The 16,577-nt window shown below is 42.2% G+C and overlaps 1 protein-coding gene across 1 annotated transcript in view; it reads right to left on the bottom strand.

Annotated features, from left to right (window-relative positions):
• Positions 1-16,577, bottom strand: part of plxnb2b (plexin b2b) — a 157,868-nt gene that overhangs the window by 107,119 nt on the left and 34,172 nt on the right. Inside the window, exon 2 of the mRNA XM_015048210.1 lies at positions 13,844-14,030. The gene's annotated coding sequence lies outside the window, so the exon portion shown is untranslated. The remainder of the gene's footprint in view (positions 1-13,843; positions 14,031-16,577) is intronic.

A 16,577-nucleotide genomic window follows, 5' to 3' on the forward strand; every position in this document is an offset into this window, starting at 1 on the left:
ATACAAGGCCCCCTGCTGGCCTCACAGGCTGGCCCCTGCCTTGTGCTCCTACAAGAAGGGACAGAGTGAAGGCTGTGTTGTCGTGCGAGGGGGACGAGCTGGGGGAGTGAGAGAAATGAAAAGGGTTGAAAGGTGAGGTAAGGTCTGGTGGCCTTGTCTGAAGGTGAGTCAGCTCAGCTCCCCTGCCAGCCTTCAGCCCGGCTCATCTGGCGTAAAGATGTGGAGGGAATGAAGACGAATGGGCTGGCGAATGGGGATGCTGATCAACAGCACAGTCACTCATCGCCTATCTCCCTCTGTTGCTCTCAACACCTAGAGGGAGCAGGAAAGAAAAAAAAGAAGAGAGACGAAGAGGGACAGAGCAAAGCAAGGAGGCAAATGAGCCGGCACCAGCCCAGTCACAACACCACGGACACAAATCCCGGTTCTGTGCCATTAGCTCCAGACTGTCATAAATCAGACGAAGCCAGCCGGCAGGACGAGCGAGAAGGCCAAACAGAGAAGTCAAAAAAACAACAGACGCCCAGCACTGATGTGGCAGGGAGGAGAAACAAACAGCAACCTCTGGACAGATGAAGCATTAGTAATGAGCATCTGCAAACTTAGACAGCTCAACGCTTTAAAGCTGGATATTAAACCTATAATCCATTAGAGCCTTAACTGTTTATACTTGGTTTGTATTTCTTATGCAAACCAAACATCGTCCAAGTCAGAGGGTGGTGTTTATTTTAGTATGTTCGCTTATGTTTGTGTTGTTCACACAGATGTCAGTTTAAATGTGTACCATTTGTTTTGGTACATGAAGAGTGATTCTTGTTTATTCTTTTTCTACGGCAATGTATGTTGTGCAGTGGCATCATTTTCTCAACAGCGACACCTTGTGGTGTTGTTGGTTTTTTTTAAAGGTTTTATTGGCTCTAGTGGCCTTTATTTGATAGTGAATTGACAGGAAAGCAGGTAATGAGAGAAGGGAGAAGACATGCGGCAAAGGTCACCAGGCCGGGAATCAAACCTGCGACGGCCGAGTCGAGGACTAGGACCTCCTTATGTGGGCTGTGCTTAACCCCTGCACCACCACAGCACCACACCTTGTGTTTAATAGAGTGCCTACGGACTTTGTGATTCACTAAAATATATTGATGCTGCAATTTAGTTGCTTCAAAGCCTTAATCTGTATTTTAAATTAGTCAAAGATTAGTCAATTTTTTTTTTTTTTAAATACTACCAAACTGGTGACGTGACTTTTCCTGTTTTATCCACAACTTCCTCTTGATTTGTTGTAATTATTTTCTCTTGTCACTTCACACCATTGTTTGTTTTAGGAAACACCTAAAACTGCTGCTACCCAACATGTTGTTGCCAAGCAACCACCGAGTGAGTGAGTTAGTTGATGCCACTAATCCTCTGAGCTGGCAGCCTTTTTATTTGCCTACATCCCCCAGAATGCCGTGCTGTTCTGGATTATAGTTCAGTAAAATGATCAAACTTTCTATCGCAAGTATTTTCTATTGATATTGATCATGTTATTGGTTTTGTGGCTCTTCCCTCCTTTGTGGTAAATAGCTGGTTAGTTACATAAAAATCTATATTAAATTGTACGCTTTAAACGGACATTTGTGACACAAATTAAACGGATTTCAAGGGGAAAAAATGCTTTGTAAGCTCCTAAACACAGATTTAAGCCCATGGTTTCCGTTTTGCTTAATAATTAGAAAAGGCTGTATTATCATACAAACAATCTAGATTACACTGATGTTAGCAGATTAGTTATTTTGTCATCATGACTGTCACTCTAATTTACGATGTACATTCAGAACACGAAGGCTAGCGTTTTCATTAACGCGGATGTTGGTGGAACAATTACCATTTCTGCATGTAATAATCTCAACAGGGGATTTCCTGACCCAGATTTCAACCACACCCAACTCAGGCATGATGCCTTGGCATACACCCTGCTGGCAGAGCAACATCTGCTTCTCTGCTCTCAAAGTTGTACACATAACTTCTCTAAGACACTGCTAAAAGGCATCTGCTATATAGGAACAAGGGAAAGAGAGTTTCTGGAGGGGTGTCATGCAAAACCATTTGATTCCATGCAAGACTGTGTGTAGGAAGCAAGGCTTCGGATTGGCACAAAGCGGCAGCAAAGCAGGCTTTTGCAGAAGGATCTGGTAGGAGTGTGCCAATCCTGCCTCACACAGCAGCACACCATGGGGAAGCTGAACATTTTTACGGTTGGATCCAATTAATTTCATCTCCACACACCACACATTTCAACATGCTAGGAGCGTTAAGGAGAGGAGGTGGAGGTTTCAATAAGGTGGAGGTGCGCAGCGAGGCAAGTGGGAATGCAAAAATAAAGAGGAAGAGGAAAGGATGAGCCAAGGTTGGGGAATCTTAGAATTCCCCGTTTCTTGCAAGAGGTGAAGAAAATGCAATTACACATGCCCTCTCATGCTTTTCAGGCAAGTATGGTGTGCAGACGTAAGAGGTTAGTGGTGGAGTTTGTGCCCGGTGGCAACCTGCATTGCCATTTTCTATGCTAATAGACGCTCGTTCTGCATTTTAACAGACATTTGGTGGCACCGCTCGGAGCGTGGAACAGCGGAGGGGTGAGCGCGCAGCGTATCTGTGGGTTGAGGAGGAGGAGGAAGAATCTGTCGCCTCGTGTCTCTGGAGATAGCGGGAATAATGAAAAACTCTCTGCTGGGACTTCAAAGCAAACGGCTGGTCATTTCCTGTGGTGATGGCTGATACGGGTCTGCATGCTCGGGCAACGTGCACACACACACTTAGTCACACATTGCTGTTAGCAAATCCTCAGACGGTGAACACCACTTCCTTTGATGGTACAGTTGGGCCAAAAGAGGAGGAGGAACAAGGCTTTCGGACAATGAATAAATTTGAAAAGCCTTTGTGTGGCCCTGGCAGGATTGTTCAAGTCTTTCAGTCGTCGCCTTGGGGTCAGCACTTATGCAATGTGGGTGTAATGCCAGAAACAAGCCTGACGTTTTACACTGCAAAGAACAGTTTCTACTCAAAAGGCATTACAAGACAAACATATCCTCAGCTTTTGTTATTCCATCTGCCAAACTTTAGACATTTTCTTGGCAGACAAAAACAGCAGTGCTAAAGCTCAGGTATAATTAATCATCTTTCATTAAGTTATTCTAATTTCAGAACTCTTGGCACAGAACAGTTTACCACAGCCTCAAGAAATGACATTTAAAAAGTTTGATTTATTCATAAAATAAGCAGTGTCCTTCTGGCAGAACTTCTCTTAGGCTGTCAAAATCAATGCAAAGAGAGATTTAGAAGATCTGGCAACCAAAAGTATGGAAAAGAGTGGATTTCTGCATGTTGCTCATCTCATCTTCGAAACAGACGCAGTCTGAATGGTAATCTACTGGTAATCTATGTCAGGACAGAGGGCGGCTTGGCCAGCATGCTACGCAGACATAAACAAGCCAGCAGCAGCCATTTCTGGCTTATCGCATTTCTTATCGCATCATCTCGTTCCGTTATGAAAGTCAGAATTCCCTGCTGTTTTTTTTCACGGTACGTACTGCATGTGTGCAAGTTTTCATTTAGAAACAAATCCATGCAGGTCCTTTTAGCCTTACATGCTGGTTAAAAAAAGAAAAAAATCTAAGGGCTCACATTGTGTGGCTCAGTGAGAACACAAACACAGAAACATCTGGTTCTGTTCAAAATGCCAGGAATTCTTCTGCTGCTTGGTTCATATTACTTCCTGAGCTCGAATGCTAGCTGTGCAGGTCAACAGATAAACTATGCCCCCCAAACACAATGCCTTGGCTTTTCAACGTGTAACCGAGGAGGTGTAATCTGACAAGTGATAGGGGTTTACACAGAGTTTGCACTCAGTGTGGATGAGCCTTACGCAGGAAGCTGCTCTGATTTATGCCTTCATACCTGCTGCAATGAGCAGATCCCAAAGAAAGGCCTTGTTTGAGATTTTGCCAGGGCAAAAACCTTCAACTCCTCCCACTTGTTTCCACTAAGGAAATCCCCACCAGCACAGGGGCAGCAATGAGAAGACTGAGACCAGCTAGATTTAAATACACAAGTCAAAGGACAAAGAACCTGGAAGGCATCAAGTGACTGAAAAGAGAGTATTCAGTTTTTAAAATGAGGTTCTCTGTAGTTATTTTACCAATAGAAAGGTGTTACGTCACAGTGGATTAGCAGAAAAGTAAAAAGAAAAAAAGAGAGAGATAGAGTTGTTGTAGAGAACCAACAGCCAGTAAGTTGGTTGATCCCAGGAATTCAAATAGACTCAAGCAAAAATTGTTCATATCTGTGGGATGTAATTAACTTCTACATCAATGCAAGAGACCGTCAGGTTTGACGTTATTTTCTCAACCAATGAATGCCCATCTGACTATTTAAAAATTACTTTGAGTCGTCTGGCTGTATGACACTTGTCACAATACTTTCAAAATAAAAGACCTGGAAGACCACAAGAATGTAGCGTCTTTGGTGCTACTGCACAAATGATCATTTGATTCAAAATGAAAAACTTTACTCCGTTTCTGGGGACTATGCTCTCAAGTCTAGCTCGGACCTGGGATTTGGTGAACAGACACACATTAAAATAGAGAGAAACAGCTGATGGATATTGTACACTGCAGTGTTTATAACTGGTTTTATGACTTACAAGCTGTGAGTGGTACTAATAAATTTATATTTACAACTTTCACCATATTTTATAGACATGGGAGCCATATTGAATACTAAATTTGGCACTGGTCAAGAACTTTCACTGCTCAAATTTCAATTTGGAGGGCGTTTTTCTTGCATTTCCAACTGGGAAAAAAACTACTTCCAAATATTAAAAGGTATTTTTACTAGTCACCGTAATTTCATCACTGTTGTTCGGCTAAGATAACAGAGCTGCACTTAACTACATCTGCTTAATAGAGGTAACAAAGCAGCTACTGATAGCTTCACAAAACCTCACTTAAGACAGCTAAGTATCCCTTTCAGGTAGGAGAGCAGAACAGAACTGCAGGGGGAGAGTCCCGTCTGTTTTAGATCTGTCTAACGCAGCTCATTGAAATGGCTGAATTATTTTCACAGCATCTCACCAAAGTCTGTAATAATGAACCATTTATTTTTTGAAGTTGTGCTGAACTAGGGATAAAAAACTCTCACGGGCAGAACAGCCATTAGGGACGACTGGCACTGGACATCTCTGCTTTTAGTTGTATCGCAGGGAGAGAAAAAAACAAACAAACAAAAAAAAAAACGAAGCCCAAAGTAGTAGTTGGAAGATGTGCTTTGTATTTTTCAACCGCAGTAAACAATGCTGTGTTCTGCATTTTGTTGTGAGAGCCCAGAGAAAGCTGCTTTTGATTTCAAAACAAAAAGATCTACACGCTTTCAGGTCGGCTCTTTTTGCACACCAGGCTGCTTATAAACCCCCATACGTCATCCTTCCTTTACATTTCAGGTTGTGCTTGTTCCAATTCCCCCACCCTATTCTCTTATCTCCCGTGTTTGACAGAGTGATGTCTTCAGCCAAAATCACCCTGTCTACTGCGGTTCCCCAGGAGATGGAGTGCCAGTGATGTAGACGATTCAATCAGAGAGAAGTGAAAGAGCAGATCACAGACAATACGCCGCGGCCCCATTACACCCAATACCCGCTTACTGCTAGCGACGCTTAGCCCGGGCCCCCACCTAATGGGCCATAATATCATTTTACGCCATGTTCCAGCTCCTTATGCCAGATCTAAACATAACTGTGTCACCAAGGCACAATAAAAACAGATATATTTCTTTATTACTCCTCACAAAGCATATCACCAGACCTGAGCACCCCTTCAAAGGAAACTAATATCTACAGGAAGCTGCTCTTTTCCTTGGCTCATTTAGAGCAGACGCGCTGTTGTTATTACTCTGAGCTGCACTCTGCCGGCCTCACACTCCCCATGCCGTTCACTCAAAAAGTAATGGATGTTTTATTATAATAAAATGAATACAATATCTTCGCCATAAATAGCGTACTTAAAAAGGCATTTTCTCTGCCTCCCAATATGTCTGGATGTCCATCATGCCTCAGGCTATCAGGCGCTACATGTTTAATTCAGAGTCACAGCCAGCTGCGGCTTGTGTGACACTGTATAGATGAAAACAGTAACACGTTCAACCTTTGCTCACCTTTGACTTTCCGTTCTATTCGCCCAATAATAACACGGTGCACCTTCTAACAAGAGGTCACGGAGACTCATTACTTCGGTTGAAAGCTGAGGAAAGAATTATCGCCTGGGTTTTCTGCCCATTCATTTTCTTCATCTCCTGGGTTAGATACAGACATGAGATGAGCAAATTCAGGCAATTTTACATCCAAGCAGTCGACAGTCAGAGACTGTTTACAATAGTTTAATATGTCTGCAGTTTATTACAGCTGCAGGAGAGCGAGAGAAAGCAAGACTTACAGATAACAGGAAAGCTTGACCGAGCACAACCAAATAGCAACGTCCTTTTGAGCTTTCAGTCTTTGGGATGAAAATATGCTGGATTTGGAATTTGTTGGCAGCTTTTTGTGAATCACAGTAAAAGTAAAGATTTACTTTCTTTAGCCAATATACACAGGAGGTGAGGTTTACATTTAGTAAAGTAATATAGAATACTAAAGTCAATTTAGATGGAAAGTCCAAAATAAATATTTTAAAAGTAGCAGAAAGTAAATGCTTTAAACGACGACCTAGATGTTGTAACATTGCCTCGTCGTCCTATACAAATAAATATTCACTACTAAAACCGATTGAAGTCCGGCAAAAATGTTCCAATCTGCAAATGCAGGAAGCATAAGCACAAACAGGATTCAGATTTCAGATTTATTCCTATCCCAAATTGGGCAATTGATGCTGCAGCAAGTAAAAAACCTAAGAGACAAAGTATCAAAGATAAAAAAAACGACAAAAAAATAAAAATAAAAAACACCAATATTGCAACAATATTGTCACTCTTTGGTGATGAAGTTGTTGCTGTGTGAAAACAACAGTTATTTTTACTATCAACGATTTGTTGAAAACTGAAAGTAGAGAAACAGAAAGAACCTTTAGCAGCTTCAAGAAAGAAAACAGCTCTCTGATGTTCAGGCCGTTACAACAAGGAATGAGACATCAGCAGATAACAGGAAGCCAAACGTCTTACAGCAGAGTTGCTCTGTTTTTGTACATTTTGACAGTCTGACTCCACCTGCCAGGAAGCACGCTGGAAAAACAAATGTCTGCAGCCTTTTGGAAATCTCAACTAAAGTAAAGGACCACCAACTCCATAGAGAATATATAAAGAAAAAGTTTTATTTATGTTAAATGTGCCAATAGTGCAAAAGTAGATACAGCAAACGGATATATTGCATTTTTTAAAAAGTCTTCTATCATGTTGTATTTATTTGACATATTGGTGAAATCATATCCAAGACTAAACATGAAGTGGCATCTCCCCTGGTCTGTAGCAGCAATAGTATTGCTGATTTTTGTGATAACAATTACAACTGATCTACATTATCCTGACTCCTCTCTTTATTTTTCACTGTTGCAATGTCCTCATATTTTCTGCAAGCTTCTCATCCAGTAAGATATGCATATGATGAGGGCACAAAGGGCAGCAAGAGTCCCTGCGACTGGCCAAATACATCATTGGTATGCAGAGTTTGAATGCTTGTCGCTCGATATACAACACCTCATCAATAACTGCATCCAAGCATTCTTTCTGCAATAATAATTTTGCAGACACCGTTACCGAGATGATGATTGAAGTTCAGTATATTGAGAAACTCCAGTCTTTTAAAAATGGAACTGTGCAACAAAAAAAAGGCTACCCAAGACACCTGCGTAGTTACAATAAAGTAATGATTTAACAATCTGATGTGACCATCAACAATGATATTAATTTTAAATGTCTTGTTGGGAAAAATCTGGTTTTATTTATAAATGCTAATGCCTTAGACCATGGAGGATTTTACGTCACTTGTGGATTTTTTTAGGGATACAGAAAGAGCTGAACAACTTTGAACTTTTTGAATATTCATGATCATATAAAGGTAATTTACACGTCTAATTTATGCAGAAAGCAGGAAAACTTCAGCTTGTATCAACTCAAATCTGTCGAATCAAAATACAACAAAATCTCAATTTAGAGAAGAACTCTTTATTAACAAATAATCCTGAACTATACAAGGACTGTAACACCATTATCCCATACACACACATTTTATATATATATATATATATATATATATATATATATATATCCCCTAAGGTCAGGCCAGGCCATTTACACTATGAGGCGGATGAGACGAGCAAAATCCTAGGGGTGATGGGATGTGTATGTGTGTGTGTGAGTGTGTGTGAAGACGTATAGAGATGGAGGCAGACGAGAAGTTGGGGGAATCCAATCTCTCACACTGAGGAGCAGAGACAGGTGGGCAGATATGCCCCAAACCGAGGATAACCCCTGCAGTATCCAAGAGTGAAATGACAGGATTACAGGGGCATTAGGAAACCTGCTGAAATGGTTGATAATGCTGTTTATGGTTGGAAGTCACGCTGGCAAAAGAAAAAAAATAAATAAAAAATGTTTTACTAATGAAAATATGGACAAGCTTCTTCTCAGTTATTGAGCAGAAAATTCAAGGACAGGAGCCTCTTGCTCCATTTACAGCGGTGAGTTGATGTTGCCCACCTGACAGATTCTTAGAGCAAATATATTTATATACAACAAAAAAAAAAAAAAAATATCCCTCTTTATCACAGTTTTCTGCCCAAACCTTTTAACACTTGCGACAGTAAACATAAGCCCCACAATCCTGGTTGAGAACGGGATTATTGTTGTGTCAACAAACCCCCATAGATAATAGTAATTACTGCCCTGGCTGCTGTGCCATCAGACTGAGGCAACTTCACTAGCTGACAGCTTGGTCCTAATTACCGAGAACCACCAATTACGAGCTTCATTTCATTATTTATATTCCACGGAGCGACCAAATAAAAGAGACTTCAGTTACTCCGAGTGCTCACATCTCTGGCAGCTGCAGAGGAGCGTCCAGAGACCTGCTGAATCACTCTCAATGTTTTTTTGTTTTTTTTTTTTTTTGAGGGGGGGGGGTTCCTGATGATAAGCTAGTAACCAGGCGAACAGAGAACTGATGGTGCACATATATGCAGAAGGGAACTGCAGTGACTTTGTTTTTGTCAGCCACAGGAAGTAATTTAGCTACATAGGAAGTGTGTTATCTACTCCTCCACTAGCAGTTAAAACCATTCCGCAATCTGATATGTGCAGAAATTAAATGACAAAACCGCTCCAATTTTAAAGCCATCTCCAAAAATATTGAAATATTGAAATAAACACCGGCTTCTTATCGGGTAAATGTATTCAACCACACTGATTTGCACAGATGTTCCCCATCACCCTCGACTGCCAAGCGGCGTCCAGTGATGGCTGACAGGAGGGAGGCAAGGAGAGGGCTCGGGGCGGGGGTGTGAAATTCGGCTATTCCTGCTCCAGTGATTTCTCCGGAAACTTGGCAGATCATTGTGGAGATTTGTACGTCTGTGGATTTGACATGAAACTGTTTGAGAGGCTCGTCTGGAATCCGTCTTTCAACGAGCCATTCCTTCGCCCTCCCCTTGCTGCTCATGTTATGTTCCTATAATTCCTGAAGGCCACAGTTCCCAGCCTAACAAAAGCTGCAGATGTGGCGATTATCTCAGGGGTGTTTTATGGCTCATACGATCCACTGAAAGACGACCGTTATTACTCCTGCTGATTCAAAAACAAAAAAAAACAAATAGACACGTGTGTGTGTGTGTGTGTGTGTGTGTGCAGGTGTGTGTACAAGCTGCAAAATAGGCAGAGCAGACAAAAAAGAAGAAAAAAAAGCATCTGCACAATCTATTCAGACATCTGCAATTGCACACCTTGTTGATCTCTATGATTCAGTGCAAATTCAGTGATTCACAGGATGAGCTGAAACGGAAACTCGCGCTCAGAAAGCTGTAAAGCATGCAGAGCTAACACGCTCCAAAGAGATAACCTATCGCCAAAAAAAAAATGGAAACATAATTACAAAAAAGGAACGTTCCACTGTAGAAATCCAAAGCTCTTAGCATGTAGATGACAGCTGCACGGGGCAGGCCTTGTTTGCACGGCCTGGAGAGGAGCAGTATATGTGGCCTGGAGGCCAGATCCGTTCCAACTGTGCCCTGGCACGAAAACGATCAGCCCAGTCCGACTCGACAGCTTGGATATTTGCAGGGGGGCAATGGAAAACTGGAACGTTGCAGCACCGTGTTGGAGGTGGGGGAGGTGGGCCGGCGGGCAGAGATGAGTCAGGAACAAGGTGGTTTCTATTATTTTAGGTCCGCAAGGACGTGACATTTCCAAAGTCTGATGAGCAAGACCGAACAGCGGCGGGTGAAGGAGGTGCCATTTCTGTGGGGGCCTGAGGCAGCCAAGTTTATCCACCAGCACATGTGTCTGGAGGACATATGAGCATTTTTAACCATTTCCAGAGATTTATTAGGCGTCTGTACACGCTGCAATGGCCAAAACCCGCATGGTGATGATGCATCTTTAAAGCCTGGAGTTAGTTTATGTAATTATCATTGGAGACAAAAAAATAAACAAGTCTGAGGTCGTGAAGCTCATGAGAGGAAAAACAAAACTAAGAGTAAAAGTCAAAACACAATGACAAGCAGCCTTGCTTACTTTTTTTTAGCATGACAAGTTTATTTAATCTTATCTTGTTTCCATTGTCGTCATCATCCATCATCACTTACAATAGTCAGAGTTTGGGATTTTCCTTGAAACTAAAGAAATGCAGGAGGTTTTCACAACCAATAATCATTTTAAAAAGTGATGCAAAGAGAAACCTGCTGGTTATGGGAATATTTTCAGTTTAGCCTGCTTTGACCACCGACAAGAAAATTAAAATCTTATCAATGTGGTTGATGTTACTGACTGAAGACTCAAAGCTCAGTGTTTTTGGGATCAATGACAAAGTAGAAACAAAAAAAAGTGGACAAAGAGACGCAAAGAGATGTTTAAAAGCAAACCATTCCGTAGGACATAGAGACACGGTCTGAAGTTTGTTAAGCAGATAACAGAAAAGGTGAACGGAGAACAGGAAATCTCTTCAAACTATAAACCTGTCCGTCATCCTTAGAGCCTTTAATAAGTCTCAGTGGTAAGGCAAGGCTCTACCTCTGAGGAACAGACGGAGTGTCTTTTTAGCACTATGTGCAACAACACTAACTTGAAACAGCAGTTTAAAAGGTCAAATCAAAAATCATTAATGCAGTAAATCCCTATTTTACACAGATTGGACTCTCAAACACACACTGCTCATAAAATAAATAGATTTTCTTTTCTATTACTAAAGCTACAGTGGCTAAAACGAAAGCAAAATCAGTTAAACTCAGTATCAAGCCACGTCAAAGAAACAACTAGAACCAGAAAATCGGACAACAAATTTTGATCTGTGCAGCTCAATTTGAAGCTTCACGAGACAACACGGCCCCACGAACGGCTTCGATTACCATTTGCTGTACAGAATAACTGGGAAAATTCGGGGCAATTTTTTCAATTAAAAAAAAAAAGAAATCGATCTAAAATTTACAACATTCTGTTGCACAAGAGCTACAGGCCCCACCCTGTCCCCAGGGGGTAAGAAAACAACAACATTTTTGATTTAGTGCATGCTAATTCGTTCATCCCCAACGTAGATCTTTGCTCTGGGGTAGCGCCGATGCAAAGCCTCCTGGGAAAAATGATTGACACTTCTTAATCCTCATGGATAGCAAAAAGCATGTCATTACCATGACATTTGTACCATCTTCTGGGACATGAGATGAAGAGTGTAAACAACAAAAGGGATAAACAGGGAAAACTCCATAAATAAGGAGTGCGAATGTTTAATGGGATGTATTTTTGGGTCACACGTGTAGTTTAAATATTTCACTCTGGCTGTGCTCGCTTAATAGAATAGGGATGGAGAGATGCCTGCACTCTGGCACCTGGGGTAGCCAAGATTTCAAATTATCCAACATTTTATTTATCTGTAACAACAGAGGGCTGGCTGGTGGGCACAGAGGACTGCAGGAAATGTGATGGAAAGTGGAGCACAACAGTAATGACCAAAGCAAACAGCTGATAATGAGGAAGATGCATGGAGAGGGAGGTGGGGGGGGGGGAACGGAGTCATCTGTCAAGCTAAGCACTACACAGATGAGTAAGAGGCATCCAGAGAAATCAGCAACTCCTCAAGCTTTCTGACAGCTTTGGGACTTAAACGCCACAGAAACCGTTTGTGACAAAGTGAGAAATATCAGACAAGCCTCGATATATCAGTCACAATTATGCTGCGACGTTTCTTCACCTTAATTCATCTCTTTGACTTGGATGAGCGGAGCAGCGTTTCTCCTCTTCAATTAAAACGCGTAAAGGAAAAGTTTTAACAGCGCTCTCCATAAAAACCGTTACAGCAGCAGTTAATTACTGGGGATCTTCAGCTAATGAGCATCGGAGCACACTTAATTACTCATATCCCTTCATAAACAAACAGATCTTAATAGAGCGCACGTAAAGTTTCACCAGAACGGACCGAGGTAGTACTTTGAGAACTTGCTTCAACTTGTAGGACAAGGCTTGGCTTGTAATTGGGCCATTGTTTCCTGAAACGGAGTGCTGACCGTTTATTGTCCAGCAGTGCTCCACATCCATAACACAACAAACAAAAACACCTGCTGGTATTTTGGAGGTAGCTACTGCCAGCAAATGTCCCAGGTGAGATGAGCTGCTATGTGCTGGGTAACAGAACTACTACTTCTTCTTGATGCTGTTCAGAGCTTTTAACACAGATAAACAACAGGGAGCAAAATGATGAACAAGTGAAAAGAGGAAGCTCGACTGATTACTGGGTTCCTAAGCACATTTCAGGCGACAACACTATACTTCTGTACGTTATTTTTCTGTCTGTTAAACTCATTTTTCAAAGGAAGGAAGGAAGGAAGGAAGGAAGGAAGGAAGGAATACCACCTTAGTTTGAGAACTGCATGAAAAGGGATAAAGGTAGCTAAAAACGCATTAGTTTAATAGTCACCATTTTCAAGTTATATTGATGTAGAATTATAATTTAACATCTAAAACTGGGGAGCTTTTTCCCCTGAAACTGTGGGATATAAAATAAAGTACTGAAAGTACTATTTTTTTTAATACAGTTTTCTTTCTCCGTCCTTATTCAGACCTGAAAAACCACCATTTCAAATTCAATACCTTTTCAGACAGCATAGGAACCCTGTAATTATACCACCTCCACACCATTAGCTCCACACCCTGCTGTTTACTCAAAGCAGCTTGATACACCGAGGCCTGGCCTGAAACTGATTCACCCATCAGGAGAAAAACAGGAGCTGAAATGCTTTTTTCTTTCCTTCCCCTCCCACCTTGGCTGCTGCCCAATGGGAGATCATAAAAAATTACTTGAATCCAACTGTGTTTTAGTGAGGACAAAGGGTGTGAGAGCGGAGTGTGAGCCAGAGAAAGTGAGGAGACGCAGGGACCGAGTCTACAGAGTCTAGCAGCAAAATTACGGCTTAAGAAAGAGTATACAAATTGTGACAAGTTTTTGTTAAAAAAAAAAAAAAAAAAGAAAGAAAAGTGTGACGGGCAGAGCTGGTGATCCAGAAAACAGCCAGACCCCGATGAATTTTTCTTTGCTCAGAAAAAAAAAAAGTAAAAGAACATCACAAAGTGGTGCAAGTAAATGAGAGGATAAGTGAAAATAAAACGACCTTGGGTTGTTACTCACTAGAGAGAGGCCGACAGGGGTGCTGGGTGCGTCTTGGCTGCTGGAGTGGAACAGAGTAGGGTGCAGCGGCGGCTGCACAGTGTGCGCTCGCTGGACACTTCAATCACAGGTAGCCGCAGCCCCGGGCGAACTTGGCCAATTAGCCACACACTGCCGCTGACCCCCGGCTTCATTAAGGGCTCGGGCTCTGGAGGGGGAAGAAAAAGGGGAGGATTAGAAGGTGAGAGGGGAGACTGTCGTTACTGGCGACGGTTTGAGAAGACGCGTCTACACCTTATGCTTAAAGCTGTGACTGAAGGTTACAGATGAACACAATCAAGTGTGGGAAACGACTCAACTCCGCATGTATCCACCCACCCCAGAAGTCACACTCCCCACATCCCTGAGGGTTTATACCTGCAGCAAAGGTGGTGGAGGTGAGAGTTGGAGCTACAGAGGCCAGAGGGCAACGCTACACCCCCACCCTAAAACACAGCTGCAGTGACAGCAACAGGTGTGGTGGCCGGCAGACATGCAATTATTAGGCTGAGATTGTGCTCTTTGTGACAGAGACAACAGCGGATCAGAGGGAAGATTAGAGCTACAGGGGGAGAGGAGAGGAGCGGGACGGGAGGAGACCGAGATGAGAGGGAAGAGGGGAGGATGCACTACTACGAGTCCCTAGAGGATGGAAAGAAAAAGACTTTCTGTTCTGCTCTTTTGATCGGCAATTCCTCAGAAACCGAAGAAAATGCAGATCAAAAGCCAGCCCCGTGCTGTCAATCACAAGTTTTCTTTCACACATCAGCATGAAGGTGATTAGTTTTGACCTTCAGAGGATTTTCAATGATTTTTTTTTTCCTCAATTATGAAAAAAATAAAATAAACCTCACTGATATTTAGTTGGGTTCTGGCTAAATTCTGGTTGCATATGTGAATATAGTTTTTTTTCGAAATATTAGAGCTCAATCAAACCTGTTGGGTTCGTGCCAGAGATTTAGCTTTTAAGCAAAGGTCGTGCATTTTCAGCACAGTTCCAGTTGAGGCCAACATGGAGCAGGCCTCAGGATCATCGTCTTGTACAAACGCCAACTTGGATCAACCATCTGTTTGTTGATTTTAGGTGCCTACAACTCATCCACTTCACTACTGCAATTCACTACTACCCCTGGAAGTAAACAGCGACACAGTATGATGCCACCACCAGCATGTTTGAGAGTTGCTGCAACGAGTTCATGTTTTACAGCTTCACTTTGATCTTCAAAGACTCATATTATGGCCAAATTGGTCACCATTTTCTCTCGTCTGGCCTTTTACAGTAACTTTTAGAGTACTGGTCAGCAACCTCTCAAGTCTATGATGATGTAGGCGTCACTTTCCTGTGGATCGACCAGACAGAAGCATCCTCCAGATTATTATAGAGCTCAGATACGTACCATCAGGACCAATTTATATCAGTAGCTTGCTTATGGATATAGATAGCCAGAAGCAGCTCTGATGTTTACTATGGAATACTTATCAGAAATGTAATCTGTGTGACTATATTTATTAAAGGGCAGTATTATGTATTTTCCAGGCACATAGTGCCATTTTAGTTATTAAGACACTCCGTTTTCAGTAAGTCATCACAACATGGCTCCTTTATTAACCCTTTAACAACGTTTTTACAAGCGTTACACCGAGATGTAGCTCGTATATTGATCTCTGCTGATGCACAGTTCCACCAGCTGTTTGCTAATTGCTCCTGGCTAGTCTGAAGGAGCTGAGTGAGGGAGCAGTGGGGGGAATGCTGCTCTGTCAGGTGGAAACTCGGAAGCTGCAGCAGCAAGAAGAAGCTTTGTCCTCGAAGGCAGCGCTCTGTTCCACCAAGCGTTTTGAACATCTGAATGGTTTTCTCAAACATGGATTAAAAAAATCAAGGCAACACTCCAGCTATGTTTTTAAGGAAGTAATAACATGACACAATTTAAAGCTCAAAAAAGTTGATTTCGCATACTATTGCCCCTTTTTGTGGGATTTCAGACCTGGGTTGGAATAGGAAACACACATTATATGGCTCAAGTCATATAATTTCTCCATCACCAAAACAGGTAAAATGCATCATTAAAAGCACATTAATATCCCATTTAAATCAATAATAATAATAATAAGTGCACTCATTTACCAGCATTGTATACTTTAGGTTTCTGCAGCAGGAATGAATTTACTCAGGGTAGTGGTTTGAGGAGACCTCATACACATGTTTGCGCGACACTTATTAAAAGCCAAAGCATCTCATGTCATTTCAGAGTAGGTGGAGTAGTTTGTGGCTATATGGGACACGCAAGGCACGGCAACAGTTAGTCATATACGAATGTTTTTCTCCCTTACGAAAGCAGAAATCCACATGGGACTTGTGCCTGCGTCACATTTACTGTGGAAACCTCAGAGGTGCCGTAGAGGAGTGGGGTGCTTCATACCAGCGTTCCTTCTGATTACAGGGCTTTGACCTAGCTAAAAAAAAAATGTTTATAAGGTGGGCTACCAGAATTGTAATAACTACTGTCAGAATGTTTTTATGCTCGGGTGGAGGAGATACCAGACCTTTATTTAAAACAAGCCCAGGATAAAAGATCAATGGCCCAAGTCGGAGCAAGAATTGGAGGGAAAAGTTCGCAAACATGGTGGGAGATTATGAGGGGGGGGGGGGGGGGGTGTTTGTGGTGATGTGGAGGGGGGGGGGTGGAGGAATGGCCAAACAGGACGGGGCCGCTTC

Source organism: Poecilia latipinna, unplaced genomic scaffold (genome assembly GCF_001443285.1).
Source record: "Poecilia latipinna isolate Pla-1442-1.1 unplaced genomic scaffold, P_latipinna-1.0 Scaffold867, whole genome shotgun sequence".
NCBI classification, from domain to species: Eukaryota; Metazoa; Chordata; class Actinopteri; order Cyprinodontiformes; family Poeciliidae; genus Poecilia; species Poecilia latipinna.